General features: G+C 34.5%; 1 non-coding gene across 1 annotated transcript; it reads right to left on the minus strand.

Annotated features, from left to right (window-relative positions):
- Positions 1-10,797: 10,797 nt before the first annotated feature.
- Positions 10,798-10,869, minus strand: TRNAQ-UUG. The gene has a single exon. It is a non-coding gene; the product is annotated as a tRNA-Gln (tRNA).
- Between the last annotated feature and the right edge of the window lie 2,676 nt (positions 10,870-13,545).

The following is a 13,545-nucleotide window of genomic DNA, read 5'->3' on the forward strand; positions in this document are numbered from 1 at the left end:
CACCCCAAACTCACTGCTACCATACGTGAAGTCATAGATGGTTAAGTCTGGTAAAGCTATATATAGTTCATACGGGAATTCATGGTTAAGTTTGGTAAAGCTATATATAGTAAATTGAACTATATATAATAGANTGACCAGAAATCAATTTTTGGACAAACTTTGTAAGGGAATATCTTGTGCTACAATTCACCGGTATGAAATCAATCCCTAGCTCTTCCTTGTAACAAAATCTTTAAGTTTCATGAAGAAATTGAGGGGAGAAATATTATGAATGATGTTNGATGGGTAAATCTGGTAAAGCTATATATAGTAAATTGAACTATATAGGTAGAGATTTGAGATGTAACTTTGTATTTTCTGGACTCTCTTGTTGTACATACGTGAAGTCATCAATAGAAAAATCCTTTTAGTCAGAGTTTTCCTTGCACTCTTCTCTATCCTGTTCTTTGTGTTCATCTAGATCGAGCGTGTGCGTTGTTGTACGATTCTAACATTAACTTGGAGGGGAATTTCAAGAATTGAACTCGGGACCTCTCGCACCACAATAATGTTATATTGAATGTATAATCATTACTTTTTTAATAAAGAAAGAGAGTATTAATGAAATTTAGGAAAATGGAGGAATTTCCTCCTTAGATTTATATTAAGATACTTTCTCACTTATTTCTCTCCTACTTTTAGTAATGGAATTTCTTAATAATAAGATTTGGAAGAAAAAAGAACAAACTTTAAATTACTACTCACAAACATAAAATAGGTCAAGATTTGAACTTATGTTACTAAATTCAAAGTTCAACGTCCTAATCACTAGACTTTGAAAATGATTGCTGTGTTCTGGCTTTTTTTTTTAGTTTTGTATTTGATAGGGCTTCAAGATATTAAAATCAATTAATATATTAGATCAGTTTACAATTATTCTACCATTCTTATTCAACCCAACCATCATAAATATGGTTAAAAAGGTAGTGAAAGAAGTATTTTCTTTGTCCAATTATTCTACTATTCTTTTTCAGCCCATGGTGATAAGAATCATGGTGTTCCAAATGTTCCAACTATACCTATTACACCATCTAAGGCCAAGAAGATTCAACAAGCATTCATACTTCATTTACAAAATTGGATAGGCTCGGTTCAACCATCATTTCATGTGTTACAAGGTGATTGAATTGAGGAATGATCATTTGGAGCTTTAGAAGTGAACATTTGCACGATTGAAGTAGCGGATGAAGTTGCAAGCATCATTTTATGAGTTGTTAGAAAACATTATTTATTATTTTTAATTCCATAAAGTTTGTAATGGTCAAATTGACCTCGTCTTTTGTGGGGATTTAAGGGGATCATGATTGAATCACTACCACAAACTTCTTTTGTGGAGCGACTGTAAATAAAATTTGATTGTGAACGAATGAAATTGAGATCTCAAATTGAGACTTTCACCCTTAGAAATCCGACGCATTATCCTTGTCATTTCTAAGTTTCAAGCAATTCTTGTTGTACATTGCATTTGAGCCATTCAATCAAGCCTGGGTTAAGTTTGATTGTGGAGTGACTCAATTTAGAACAAGGTTCCAAATCTTGCTTCTAGATCTTCGTTCTTAAGAAGTAATCTAATTCTAGCATCTTTTGGTTGATAGAAATTTTGTATAAGGAGGTGTTAATTTCATTTATTCAAGGGTTCTTGCTTCAACAAAAGCTTGGATCGTTGGAGTTTGGATTAGGGTTGCTTTATCACATGAATCCAACCATACCCACGGTAAGATACTTGCATTCACGTCATCCCTTGCATTTTTCTTCACTGTCGGCAAACTTAAAATTTGTTAATACTGAGGTACAAAGACAGTGACATTGTGTAGATGCGTACAAGACAGTACAACGGCGTGGGAGTGTAAGGCAAGCCAATAGGAACTCACCATAGTTGAGATCTAAATGGAGGAGTGACAGAAAAAATGAAGTCAAAAGATCTCGAGAAGAAAGAGAAAGGCAGACAGAAAGACGCGTGAATCAGGCGAAGAAGACAACGGGATATGGTCAGATTTGGTTTGAATTTCGGCAACCCATCACTACAGACAACCCACAGCCCATCATTCCTTTCGGTTGGTGACCCATTTGCTGCCCACGGCTCAAACAAGACTCACTAAGGAAGTTGCCAAAGAAAATTTGGAGAAAATCGAACACAAGAAGCTTTTTAAAAAAATACTTATGGAAATCACTTGAATTTCAATATATACCTTAAGTCAAATGTGAATTAATGGTACATGAAAGAAAAATATTAAGAATCGTGAGGTAAGAGCCGAAACAGGACGTTTTGCTAAAAAATTAAGTAACATTAAATTAACCCCATAAATAAGCTCCGCTTCTTATTAAATTTTAATACTCGAAATATTATTCTGAGTTAAACAAACGTATGAAATTTGGTAGCCATTGGATATTCCTAAGATGGTAAACCGAGAGGAGGTTTAAAATGACCATAATGCTATTCGCCCAAAATAACCTCGTTTTACGACTTTTGAAACATTAAGTAACATGGAACTGTATAGACGATCTTGAAAGGGGGTTATCAAGTTACTAGTAAGTTTTCACGCCCATCGAATCACGTTAGGTTGTTCTTTAATGTTTACCTAAATTAAAAACTAATGAGTTTTGATGCTACTCCATGATATAATGTATAAGCCTATGTTCATTTATAGACCATGTTCTAAGAATACCTAGGATCAATGAATATCATGGTAAATAAGTTGGTAGGATTCAAAACCAAAAGTGACCGTTATCTCCCATCACGCGGTGTGCGACAATGCTCCTATTCCTTTTTTATGTGGGATGCCCTACACTATGTATCATGAGCAAGATGATGAGGATTGTCTCCTATTTCCCTCAATTAGATGAGATACATGCATCTGAATTTACAATCTAGATGAGATGATCGTGATAGCACCACTCATGTGTTCACGGGAAGAGAACTAAAGATTACTTTAGAGAAAATATTTTAGGATCAGTAAGTGACAGGTAAGATTATAAGCTCTAAGTGCCAAGACCCTGAAGACACAATAAAAGATAACATCCTAGCTTAAGGTTGACATTAAGAGCCTACAAGTAGGCTACTTATTAACTTTTTATTCACTCCATGTTTACATTTTTTTTCAGGCTAGGAGTTGGTCGTGGATGGGAGCGAACTTTGGAGCGTTGGTGATAAGACAATCATAATCTAAGCCCAACAATCGAAGTTTTTGTTGAATACAAAACGGTTGAATCAAAGAAATTAACTCTTCCTGTACAAAATTTGGATAAACAAAAAGATGAGGCTAAAAGTAGATTACTTCTTAAGATCAAACATCTAGAACCAAGATTTGAAACATTGTTCCAAGTTAAGTCACTACACAATTCAACTTGATCAAGGCTGGATTGAATGACTCAGATGCAATCTACAGCAAGAACTGCATGAAATTTAGAAATGACAAAGATGATGCTCAAAGTTCTAAGGATGAAAGTCCAGATTTGAGAGCTAAATTTCATTCAAAATCTACCTTTTACATAATAATTTGTGGGTATTTATAGTCATTCCACAAAACAAATTTTCAATTGTTCAAATGCCCACTAAATGGTCATTCCTTAATCCAATCAACTTGTATCACATGGAATGGAGGTTGAATCGAGCCTATAAAATTTTGATGATGAAGAATGAATGCTTGTTGAATATTGTTGGTCTTGGACCGTGTAATAGATTTAGCTGAAACATTTGGAACACTATGATACTTATCAGAGGGCCATAGACTAACCTTCATTTTAACTTAGTATATGTAACAGCCCAAGCTCACCGCTAGCAGATATTGTTTCTTTAGGCTTTTCCTTTCAAACTTCCCCTTAAGTTCTTCAAGGTTTCCACACCCTTATAAAGAATGTTTTGTTTCCGTCTCCAACAAATGTTGGATCTCACAATCCACCCTCCTTCCGGATCCATCATCCTCACTAGCACTCATTCCTCTCTTCAATCGATGTGGGAACTCACAATCACCCCCCNTCACACCCCCCTCTTCAATGAATTTGAGGTCTAACAATCCATCCTCCTTGGGGGCCAATGTCCTTGCTAGCACTCTTTCCTCTCTCTCCAATATATGTGAGATCTCACAATTTACCCCTTCGAGGCCTAGCGATTGTGCCACATTCACTCCCGAGTGAGGCAAGCCAATTTGGATTCGCGTCACCTACGGGCCAAGCAATGTATGCTCAAACCTCTGACCCAATTTTGAGAAGAAGGTTTTAGAAAACAAGGGCAGATAGATTTTCATAATAGATTTTGTAAGAAAATTTGAAATAAGGTTTTGGAACAATTTTATAGGCTATAAGCGAGAAAGGTAATACAATAGCTTAGATAGCATATTACTTCCGATAGGAAGAATTAACGATTAGTCACATCCCCCTGTAGTACATTTTTAGGCGATTTAGGTATGGCAGGCCTAGACATGATTTCACCGAACAATCATGCAAATTTTGGCTTGGGAGAGTTGACATTTAGTTGCATCCCCCTATAGTACATTTTGAGGCTATTGAGGTCTGGCCTAGATCTAGTTTCGCCGAACAGTCATACAAAAGAAAATACAATAATACGATAATATAACATGAAATCAAATAAAGAGTTTGGCATTGCATGGACATGTGGCCATTGAGCTATACGCCTTGGACGAGCATGACCGTAACATCATCCCTCACCTAATTGGTTGACATTCTTGCAAACATCGAGTGAGTAAAGCCAATTTAGATTCGCATTGCCAACAGCCGGGTAACATATATTGAAGGCTCTTGCCAAATTTTGAGAAGAAGGTTCTAGAAAATGAGAGCAGAGAGATTTTTGAAAGAGAGTTTGAAAGCAAGATTGAAAGAAGGTTTTCAAAGCAATGTTATAGGTTATAACCTAGAAAAGCAACACAAAGGCCTAGATAGCATATAACTTCGAGTAGTAAGAATTGACGATTATGTCTAATCCAATTGGATCGGTGAGGTCAGGTTCAAGTGAAGCAATTTGGGTCGGTTAACTCAAACCATCTTCTTCCTCACGATACCAACTACTCACCTACACTATGATTCTCCTTCAACCAGTCACTATACCCACTNCAATCTACCCCTTTTCGTGGCTCAGCATCCTCGCTGGCACTCGTTTCTCTCTCCAATCAATGTGGGATCTCACAATCCACCCCCTTTGGAGCCCAGCATTCTCGCTAACACTCGTTCCTCTCTCCAATCGATGTGAGATCTCACAATCCACCCCTCTTTGAGTTTCAGCTTTCTCACTGGCATACCACCCAGTTTCTTACTCTGATACCATCTGTAACAATCCAATCCTCTTTGCGCTTTCCTTTTCAGACTTTCCAGGTTTTTAAAATCCAGGTTTGTAACAATCCAGGTTTTTAAAATGGGACCGGCTAGGGAGAGGTTTTTATCAAGTTTATGCAAAACTGTACCTCACACTATTGAGGACATATTCTATTTATATTGGCAAAAGATTAACTAATAGATCCGATTTCATAGGAAACTAACGAAGTAAGCCTATTCTTATGGCATGACTAACTTCAAGCTATTCTAATGGATTGACCAATTCTAACAGTTTTCACACCCCCCTCTTCAATGAATTTGAGGTCTAACAATCCATCCTCCTTGGGGGCCAATGTCCTTGCTAGCACTCTTTCCTCTCTCTCCAATATATGTGAGATCTCACAATTTACCCCTTCGAGGCCTAGCGATTGTGCCACATTCACTCCCGAGTGAGGCAAGCCAATTTGGATTCGCGTCACCTACGGGCCAAGCAATGTATGCTCAAACCTCTGACCCAATTTTGAGAAGAAGGTTTTAGAAAACAAGGGCAGATAGATTTTCATAATAGATTTTGTAAGAAAATTTGAAATAAGGTTTTGGAACAATTTTATAGGCTATAAGCGAGAAAGGTAATACAATAGCTTAGATAGCATATTACTTCCGATAGGAAGAATTAACGATTAGTCACATCCCCCTGTAGTACATTTTTAGGCGATTTAGGTATGGCAGGCCTAGACATGATTTCACCGAACAATCATGCAAATTTTGGCTTGGGAGAGTTGACATTTAGTTGCATCCCCCTATAGTACATTTTGAGGCTATTGAGGTCTGGCCTAGATCTAGTTTCGCCGAACAGTCATACAAAAGAAAATACAATAATACGATAATATAACATGAAATCAAATAAAGAGTTTGGCATTGCATGGACATGTGGCCATTGAGCTATACGCCTTGGACGAGCATGACCGTAACATCATCCCTCACCTAATTGGTTGACATTCTTGCAAACATCGAGTGAGTAAAGCCAATTTAGATTCGCATTGCCAACAGCCGGGTAACATATATTGAAGGCTCTTGCCAAATTTTGAGAAGAAGGTTCTAGAAAATGAGAGCAGAGAGATTTTTGAAAGAGAGTTTGAAAGCAAGATTGAAAGAAGGTTTTCAAAGCAATGTTATAGGTTATAACCTAGAAAAGCAACACAAAGGCCTAGATAGCATATAACTTCGAGTAGTAAGAATTGACGATTATGTCTAATCCAATTGGATCGGTGAGGTCAGGTTCAAGTGAAGCAATTTGGGTCGGTTAACTCAAACCATCTTCTTCCTCACGATACCAACTACTCACCTACACTATGATTCTCCTTCAACCAGTCACTATACCCACTCCACGAGCAATGATTGTGTAACACCCAAGTGTGAGAAATTAGTGTTTTGCCCATTTTGTCCTCCATGCCTAATTAGGGTTCTCGAGGACTAATGAGAAGGAAAGGAAAAAAAAAAAGTAAAAAAAGAAAAGAAAAAAAAAAGAGGGTTTTAGATAAAAAGAAATTGTCATTCGATCCAATTATGAACTTGAGACCTCTCACACCCAAAGCAAGAATTATACTACCAAACCAANGATAAAAAGAAATAGTCATTCGATCTAATTATGAACACGAGACTTCACACCCAAAGCAAGAATCATATTACCAAACCAAATGCCCATATGTTTGACATTATTTATTATGTTTGATTGAATGTGTAATCATTATTTTATTAATAATGAAATTCATGTAGAAGTATTATTATCCTACCTTTTAGTTCTAAACCTATGTAAAATTTGATTATTTAAAATTATGTTTATGGCAGTAATCATAGAGGAGAAAAAAATCGTTGAAATTATTCCATAATATAATTTTTAATTTGATAGTTTCACTTTAACAATCATGAATACACAAAGAAAATGTTAGAATTTAGATAGACTATGTGAATTGATAAATAAAAAAACAAAGAAAAACGCTGAGAGTAAGAGGGCATCCTGAAGATAGGCATATAGACTATGTGAATTGATAAATAAAAAAACAAAGAAAAACGCTGAGAGTAAGAGGGCATCCTGAAGATAGGCATATTTCACTCTTACCAGGCCCATATGAAATAGAATAAAATATAAAATTACCAGGCCCATATGAAATAGAATAAAATATAAAATAAGTCCCATCAAGATTTGAACTTACGTTACTAGATTCAGAGTCCAATGTCTTAATCACTAGACTATGGGACCACAAATATTTATAAGAATTTGTGTGATAAATCTTTTAGCTTCAAAAAATAAATAGTACCTTCATATACTTTCAAAACTTCGAAAATTACCGATGTGTCCTCGTTTTTTCAGTTTTGTATTTGATAGGGTTTCAACACATAAAATCAATTAAGATATTAGGTGACGTTTACAATTATCTACCATTCTTTTAGCCCTACAATCATAAATATGGTTAAAAAGTAGTGAAAGAAGTATTTTCTTCGCCTAATTTTCTACCATTCTTTTTCAGCCCATGACTCCAAGCATACCCACGGTAAGATACTTGCATTCATGTTGTCCCTTGTGTTTTTCTTCACCGTCAACAAATTTACAATTTTTGAATACTGGGGTATAAAGATAGTCGAATCGTGTAGGTACAAGACACTACAACGTCGTGGGAACGTATGGCAAGCAAATAGGGACTCACCATAGTTGAGATATGAACAGAGGAGCAACGGATAAATGGAGTCAAAAGGTGTCGAGAAGAAAGAGAAAGGCAGACAAAAAGACGCGTGAATCGAGCAAAGAAGACAACAGGATAGGGTCAAATTTTGTTTGAATTCGGGCAACCCATCACTACAGCCAACCCACGACCCATCATTCCTTTCGATTGGTGACCCATTTGCAAGAAGCTCAAGAAACGAGGCTCCGAACACCAGACAAGAGGTAAATAAACATCTTTGAGTTTTCTGAAGAAATACTTGAGAGAATTGATTGGATTTTAATATATAACCTAAGTCAAGTATGAATTAATGGTACATGAAAGAAAAATATTAGAACAATAAAGGCCTAAATCGGAGGTGTAAAATGACCATAATGTCCTTCGCCCAAATCAAGTTACAAGTAAATTTTCACGCCCATGGAATCACGTTAGGTTTCCCTTTCATGTTTAGCTAAGTTAAAACTAATGAGTTTTGATGCTACTCCATGATATAATATATAAGCCTATGTTAATTTATAAACCATGTTCCAAAGAATATACCTAGGATCAAGTGAATACCATGGTAAATAAGGTTGCTAGGATTCATACCCAAAAGTGATCGTTATCTCTCACCCCTTGGTGTGCAACAATGGCCCTATTCCTCTTTTATATGGGATGTCCTACGCTATGTATCATGAGTAGGATGATAAGGAGGGCCTCCTATTTCCCTCTCTTAGATGAGATACACAACATCAGAATTTAATAGCAGGATGATATGATCATGATAACACCACTCATGTGTTTACGGGAAGAGAACTAAAGGTTACTTTATGGAAAAAATTTTAGAATCCATAAGGGACATGTAAGAATATAAGCTCTACCTGCCAAGACCCTGATAACTCAATAAGAGATAACATCCTAGCTTAAGGTTTCCATTAAGAGCCTACAAGTAGGCTATTATTTATTGACTTTTTATTCCATGTTTACATTTTTTTCACGTAACTAGGAGTTGGTCGTGGATGGGAGCGAACTTTGGAGCGTGGGTGATAAGGCAACTCAATCCTCAGCCCAACAATCCAAGCTTTTTTTTTTAAGCAAAACCCTTGAATCAAAGAAATTACACATTCTTATACAAAACTCGAATCAACCCAGAGATAGTTAAAAGTAGATTACCTCTTAAGGTAAAAGATTTAGAAGCAAGATTTGAAACCTTCTTCTAAATTGAGTCACTCCACAATTAATCTTGATTAAGACTTGATTGAACGACTCGAATGCAATCGACCATAAGAATTGCATGAAACTTAGAAATGACAGAGATGATGCTCAAATTTCAAAGGGGGGAAGTCTCGTTTAGAGCTTAATTTTATTCACAAAAATTCTCCCTTTTACCAAGTAAGTTCTCACCTTTTTGCTCTTGTAACTACAAGAAGTTAAGAAATTAAAATAATAAAGAAAGTAGGCAGATAAATTATCAATCAAGTGCTATTTATAAAAACTTGATCTTGTGCAAATATTCACTTTTAGAGCTCCAAATGGTAGTTCTTCAATCAAATCAACTTTTATCACATGGAATGGAAGTTGAATCAAGCCTATCCAATTTTGAGGATGAAAAATGAATGCTCGTTGAATATTCTTGGTCTTGGATTGTGTAATAGGTCTAGTTGAAACATTTGGAACACCTTGATCCTTATCATCTTCCCCTCTTTAAAATTATTTGTACTCAAATAAGGAAAATCATAACCTACATCAAAATAACTCAAGTAAGCGACATTGATAGTAAGATCAAGTTTATAGGCATTGTTATTAATTCTTTCAAGAACTTTGTAAGGGTGATCCCCTCTTGAATGTAACTTTGTTTCCTTTGACATGCAAATCACTCCTTGCGAAAATGTATCCAAACTCAATCACCGAGGTGAAAAATGTGTTCTTTTCGTCCTTTGTTAATTCTTGAAACAACTTTAAAATTTTGTTTCTCAATCTTCACCTTTTTGTGCAGGGTTTTGATCAAATCTGCCTTTCTTGTGTTGCTTCACGCACAAAAATATTAGAAGGAATAACAAGCAAAACCAGAGACGTAAATGGATTAAAATATTAGAAGGAATAACAAGCAAAACCAAACGCGTAAATGGATTAAATCCATAAACAACTTTCAAAGGAGAGCAATGAATGATACTATCAATTACTATATTATATGCAAACTCTACAAACGACAAACATTCGTCCCAAGAATTATGGTCTATTATCCACTTCCTTCTGTTCATCATTTTACTAAAGACTAAGTAAGTAGGTAACAATATATCATTCGTCACACTAAGTAAGTAGGTAACAATATATCTAGAAATTCCATGTAATTTTACTACTTCCGTAAAGACTAAGTCAGCAACCCTATAAATGACATCTTAGAACTAAAATTTTTCTTGGAAAAGTTTTATAAAAAAAAGATAAGCTTTAATTGTCAATTAAAGACCAAACTTGGAGGTGCATTCCAAGAATTAAACTCACGACCTCTCGCACTCAAAGAAAGATGGAAGTATTATTATCCATAGAGAAGAGAAAAAAAACCGACCTCTCGCACTCAAAGAAAGATGGAAGTATTATTATCCATAGAGAAGAGAAAAAAAACCTTTGAAGTTATTCCATAATATAAGTTTTAATTGGATAGTTTCAATTTAGTCATCAATCATGAACACACAAACAAATGGATAGAAGTGAATTGATGAATTGTTTAGTATCCCAGAGGTGGCTAAAGTCCACGGGTTAGATTTTTATATTCGTAAATAAACATAAAAATAGGCCTCATTGAGATTTGAACTCAAGTTATTGGATTCAAAGTCCAATGTCCTAATCACTAGACCATGAGACCACAAATATTTACACAATTTGTGGGTAATAAATCTCTAAACTTCAAAAAAATAAATATTATCTTCATATACCTTTAGAACTTTGAAAATGACTAATGTATCCTCGTATTTTTAGTTTTGTATTTGATAGGGTTTCAACACATTAAAATCAATTAATATATTATTAGATCAGGTTTACCATTATTCTACCATTCCTGTTCAGCCCTACGATCATAAATATGATTAAAAAAGTTGTGAAATAAGTATTTTTCGGTATATTACGTGGATAAAAAAGGACATGAAATAAAGAAAAAAGTAGGGGTTTCCACGAAGGCCCTAATTTTATCTTTTTATCCTTCGAAATTTACTTTTTGAGCATCATTATTATTTTATTCATTTAATTTGATGTCTAATGTCACGTCATACTTTTTCAACCGTGCTGCATCGTGATCTTGACACACTTACGACAAGCTTTGAGGGGGAGCTCAAGCCCCATTCACATTTTTTGCCCGATTTTGTAGCTTTGTTAAACCTTGGCGAAGTTTTCCTTCACCAACTGAGCACAACTGGTGTGGAATCCAAACTTATTTTGTCACACACGCCTCTTGTGTGTGCATGTTCAATCATCTGCGACTCTATCCAACATTCCTTTAGACTAGATCAAGTCATCTGACTCGTCTTTTCCTCTACTCTATGCCAAGATCTCTCTTAAGCAACGTTGAATCTCATAGTCATCTTGGTTACCAACAACATAACCCATGCATTTTGACATCATTCCATGTCTCGATAAAGTTCGACCATCTTGGCTTGTTCTGACACATTCGTTGAGAACTGATCCATGTATTTACCATCTCACCATGATATCCAAAACATCTATCCATATGGGTTCTCATCACACATTTGAGTTTTTTGTGTCTATGCTAAACAATTTATTCTACCATTCTTTTTGGCCCTTAAGATCATAAATATGGTTAAAAAAGTTGTGAAATAAGATATTTCAGCATATGATGTGGATAAGAAAAAAGGATGTGAAATATAAAAAAAAATTAGAGGCATTCCGAGTATCGGATTTGGGACCTCTTGCACTTTAAGCAAGAATCATAAACTCATCTTTTACTCTCATTTTAGAGAACTTTTTTATTTTAGTAAAAGTTCTAGATCCTGAGGCATTCTAAGAATTGAACTTAAAGGTCTTTTACCTATTAAAATGTCACCTTAATGAAAGTATAATTAAGAATTAAGGTCTTTTTAATTCTACTTATAAACAATAAAATTAAGAATCAGATTCTAAGACCTCTGGCACCAAAGGCTAGAATCTTACAGACCAACGATATTCTTACCATTATTAGTTAATGTCTTGCTTTATAGTATATTCTTACCATTATTATTTATCACATTCTTTTTTTATCCTTTTCATGTGCATCATAGGTCTTTATTATTGTCTACTCTATAAATTATTATATTTTGCACTACTACCCCCAAACTCATATACTTGAATCGGTAACTCATATACTTGAATTAGAATCATTTTAGTGAAGGATTGTAATTCCTTATACCATTTGGTAGTGTTATTGAATGAAACTTTTCAAAGGCGCTTTTTAAAGGAAGACGCTCGAGGCGCTCGTAAAGTTACATCTAATAAAGCAACTGCTTTGGAGGTTAGACCTCATAGTTTCACTTTATATGTTTTACACATTTTTTCACATCACTTCAGCATGGTCTTTATTGAATGATCTTGTTATTTGATGGGAACTTTTTATATTGAAAAATGTTATTTGTTTTCATGTCACTTTGTTAAGATGCCAAACTATTCAAGAACTTAGAGGGATTAATGTTTGATTTCTTACTTAGTTTACCCCCATCTGGATATAAACCTCTAACAAATAGATAATATTTTTATAAACTTTCCGATTTATATTTTATAGTTTGAACTTTTAAAATATCTGATATATTGTTACTTTAATATTTGTGTTAAGTTAATACTCACAAACATAAAATAAGGCATATGAAAATGATTTTCATTCAATAACACTACCAAATGGCATAAGGACCTGATTCAGAGTCCAATGTCCTAACCAACTAGACTATGAGACCACAAATGTTTATAAAATTGGTGTGTAGTAAATCTTTGAACTTTAAAAAATAAATTGTATTTTCGTATATTTTCAAAATTTTGAAAATGATTAATGTGTCCCCATTTTTTTAGTTTTGTATTTGATAGGTTTCAACACATTAAAATCAATTAATTGATTAGATCACGTGTATAATTATTCTACCATTCTTTTTCAGCCCTACGATAAAAAAATATGGTTAAAAAAGTTGTGAAATAAGTATTCCGATTATTGGATTTGGGACCCTATCATCATTATTTCGGTCATTTATTTGATCTTTCAAATATTATTAATGAAGAAATGGATATTAATGAAATCCATGTGCAAGTATTGTTATCATACATTTTAGTTTTAAAAAGATGCAAAGTTTGATTATTCTAAAATTATTTATACTACTAGGTGTAATGACCATTGACAAGAGAAATAAACTTATGTAAAGTTTTCGTTTCTTGGTTTACCTGCTTATCCTTATTCAATGACCACCAAGTTTCATATATAACTTCAACATGCTATAAGATGCTCAACATTGANGCATATGAAAATGATTTTCATTCAATAACACTACCAAATGGCATAAGGACCTGATTC

This window comes from Cucurbita pepo, unplaced genomic scaffold (assembly GCF_002806865.2).
Source record: "Cucurbita pepo subsp. pepo cultivar mu-cu-16 unplaced genomic scaffold, ASM280686v2 Cp4.1_scaffold000123, whole genome shotgun sequence".
Lineage (NCBI taxonomy): Eukaryota > Viridiplantae > Streptophyta > Magnoliopsida > Cucurbitales > Cucurbitaceae > Cucurbita > Cucurbita pepo.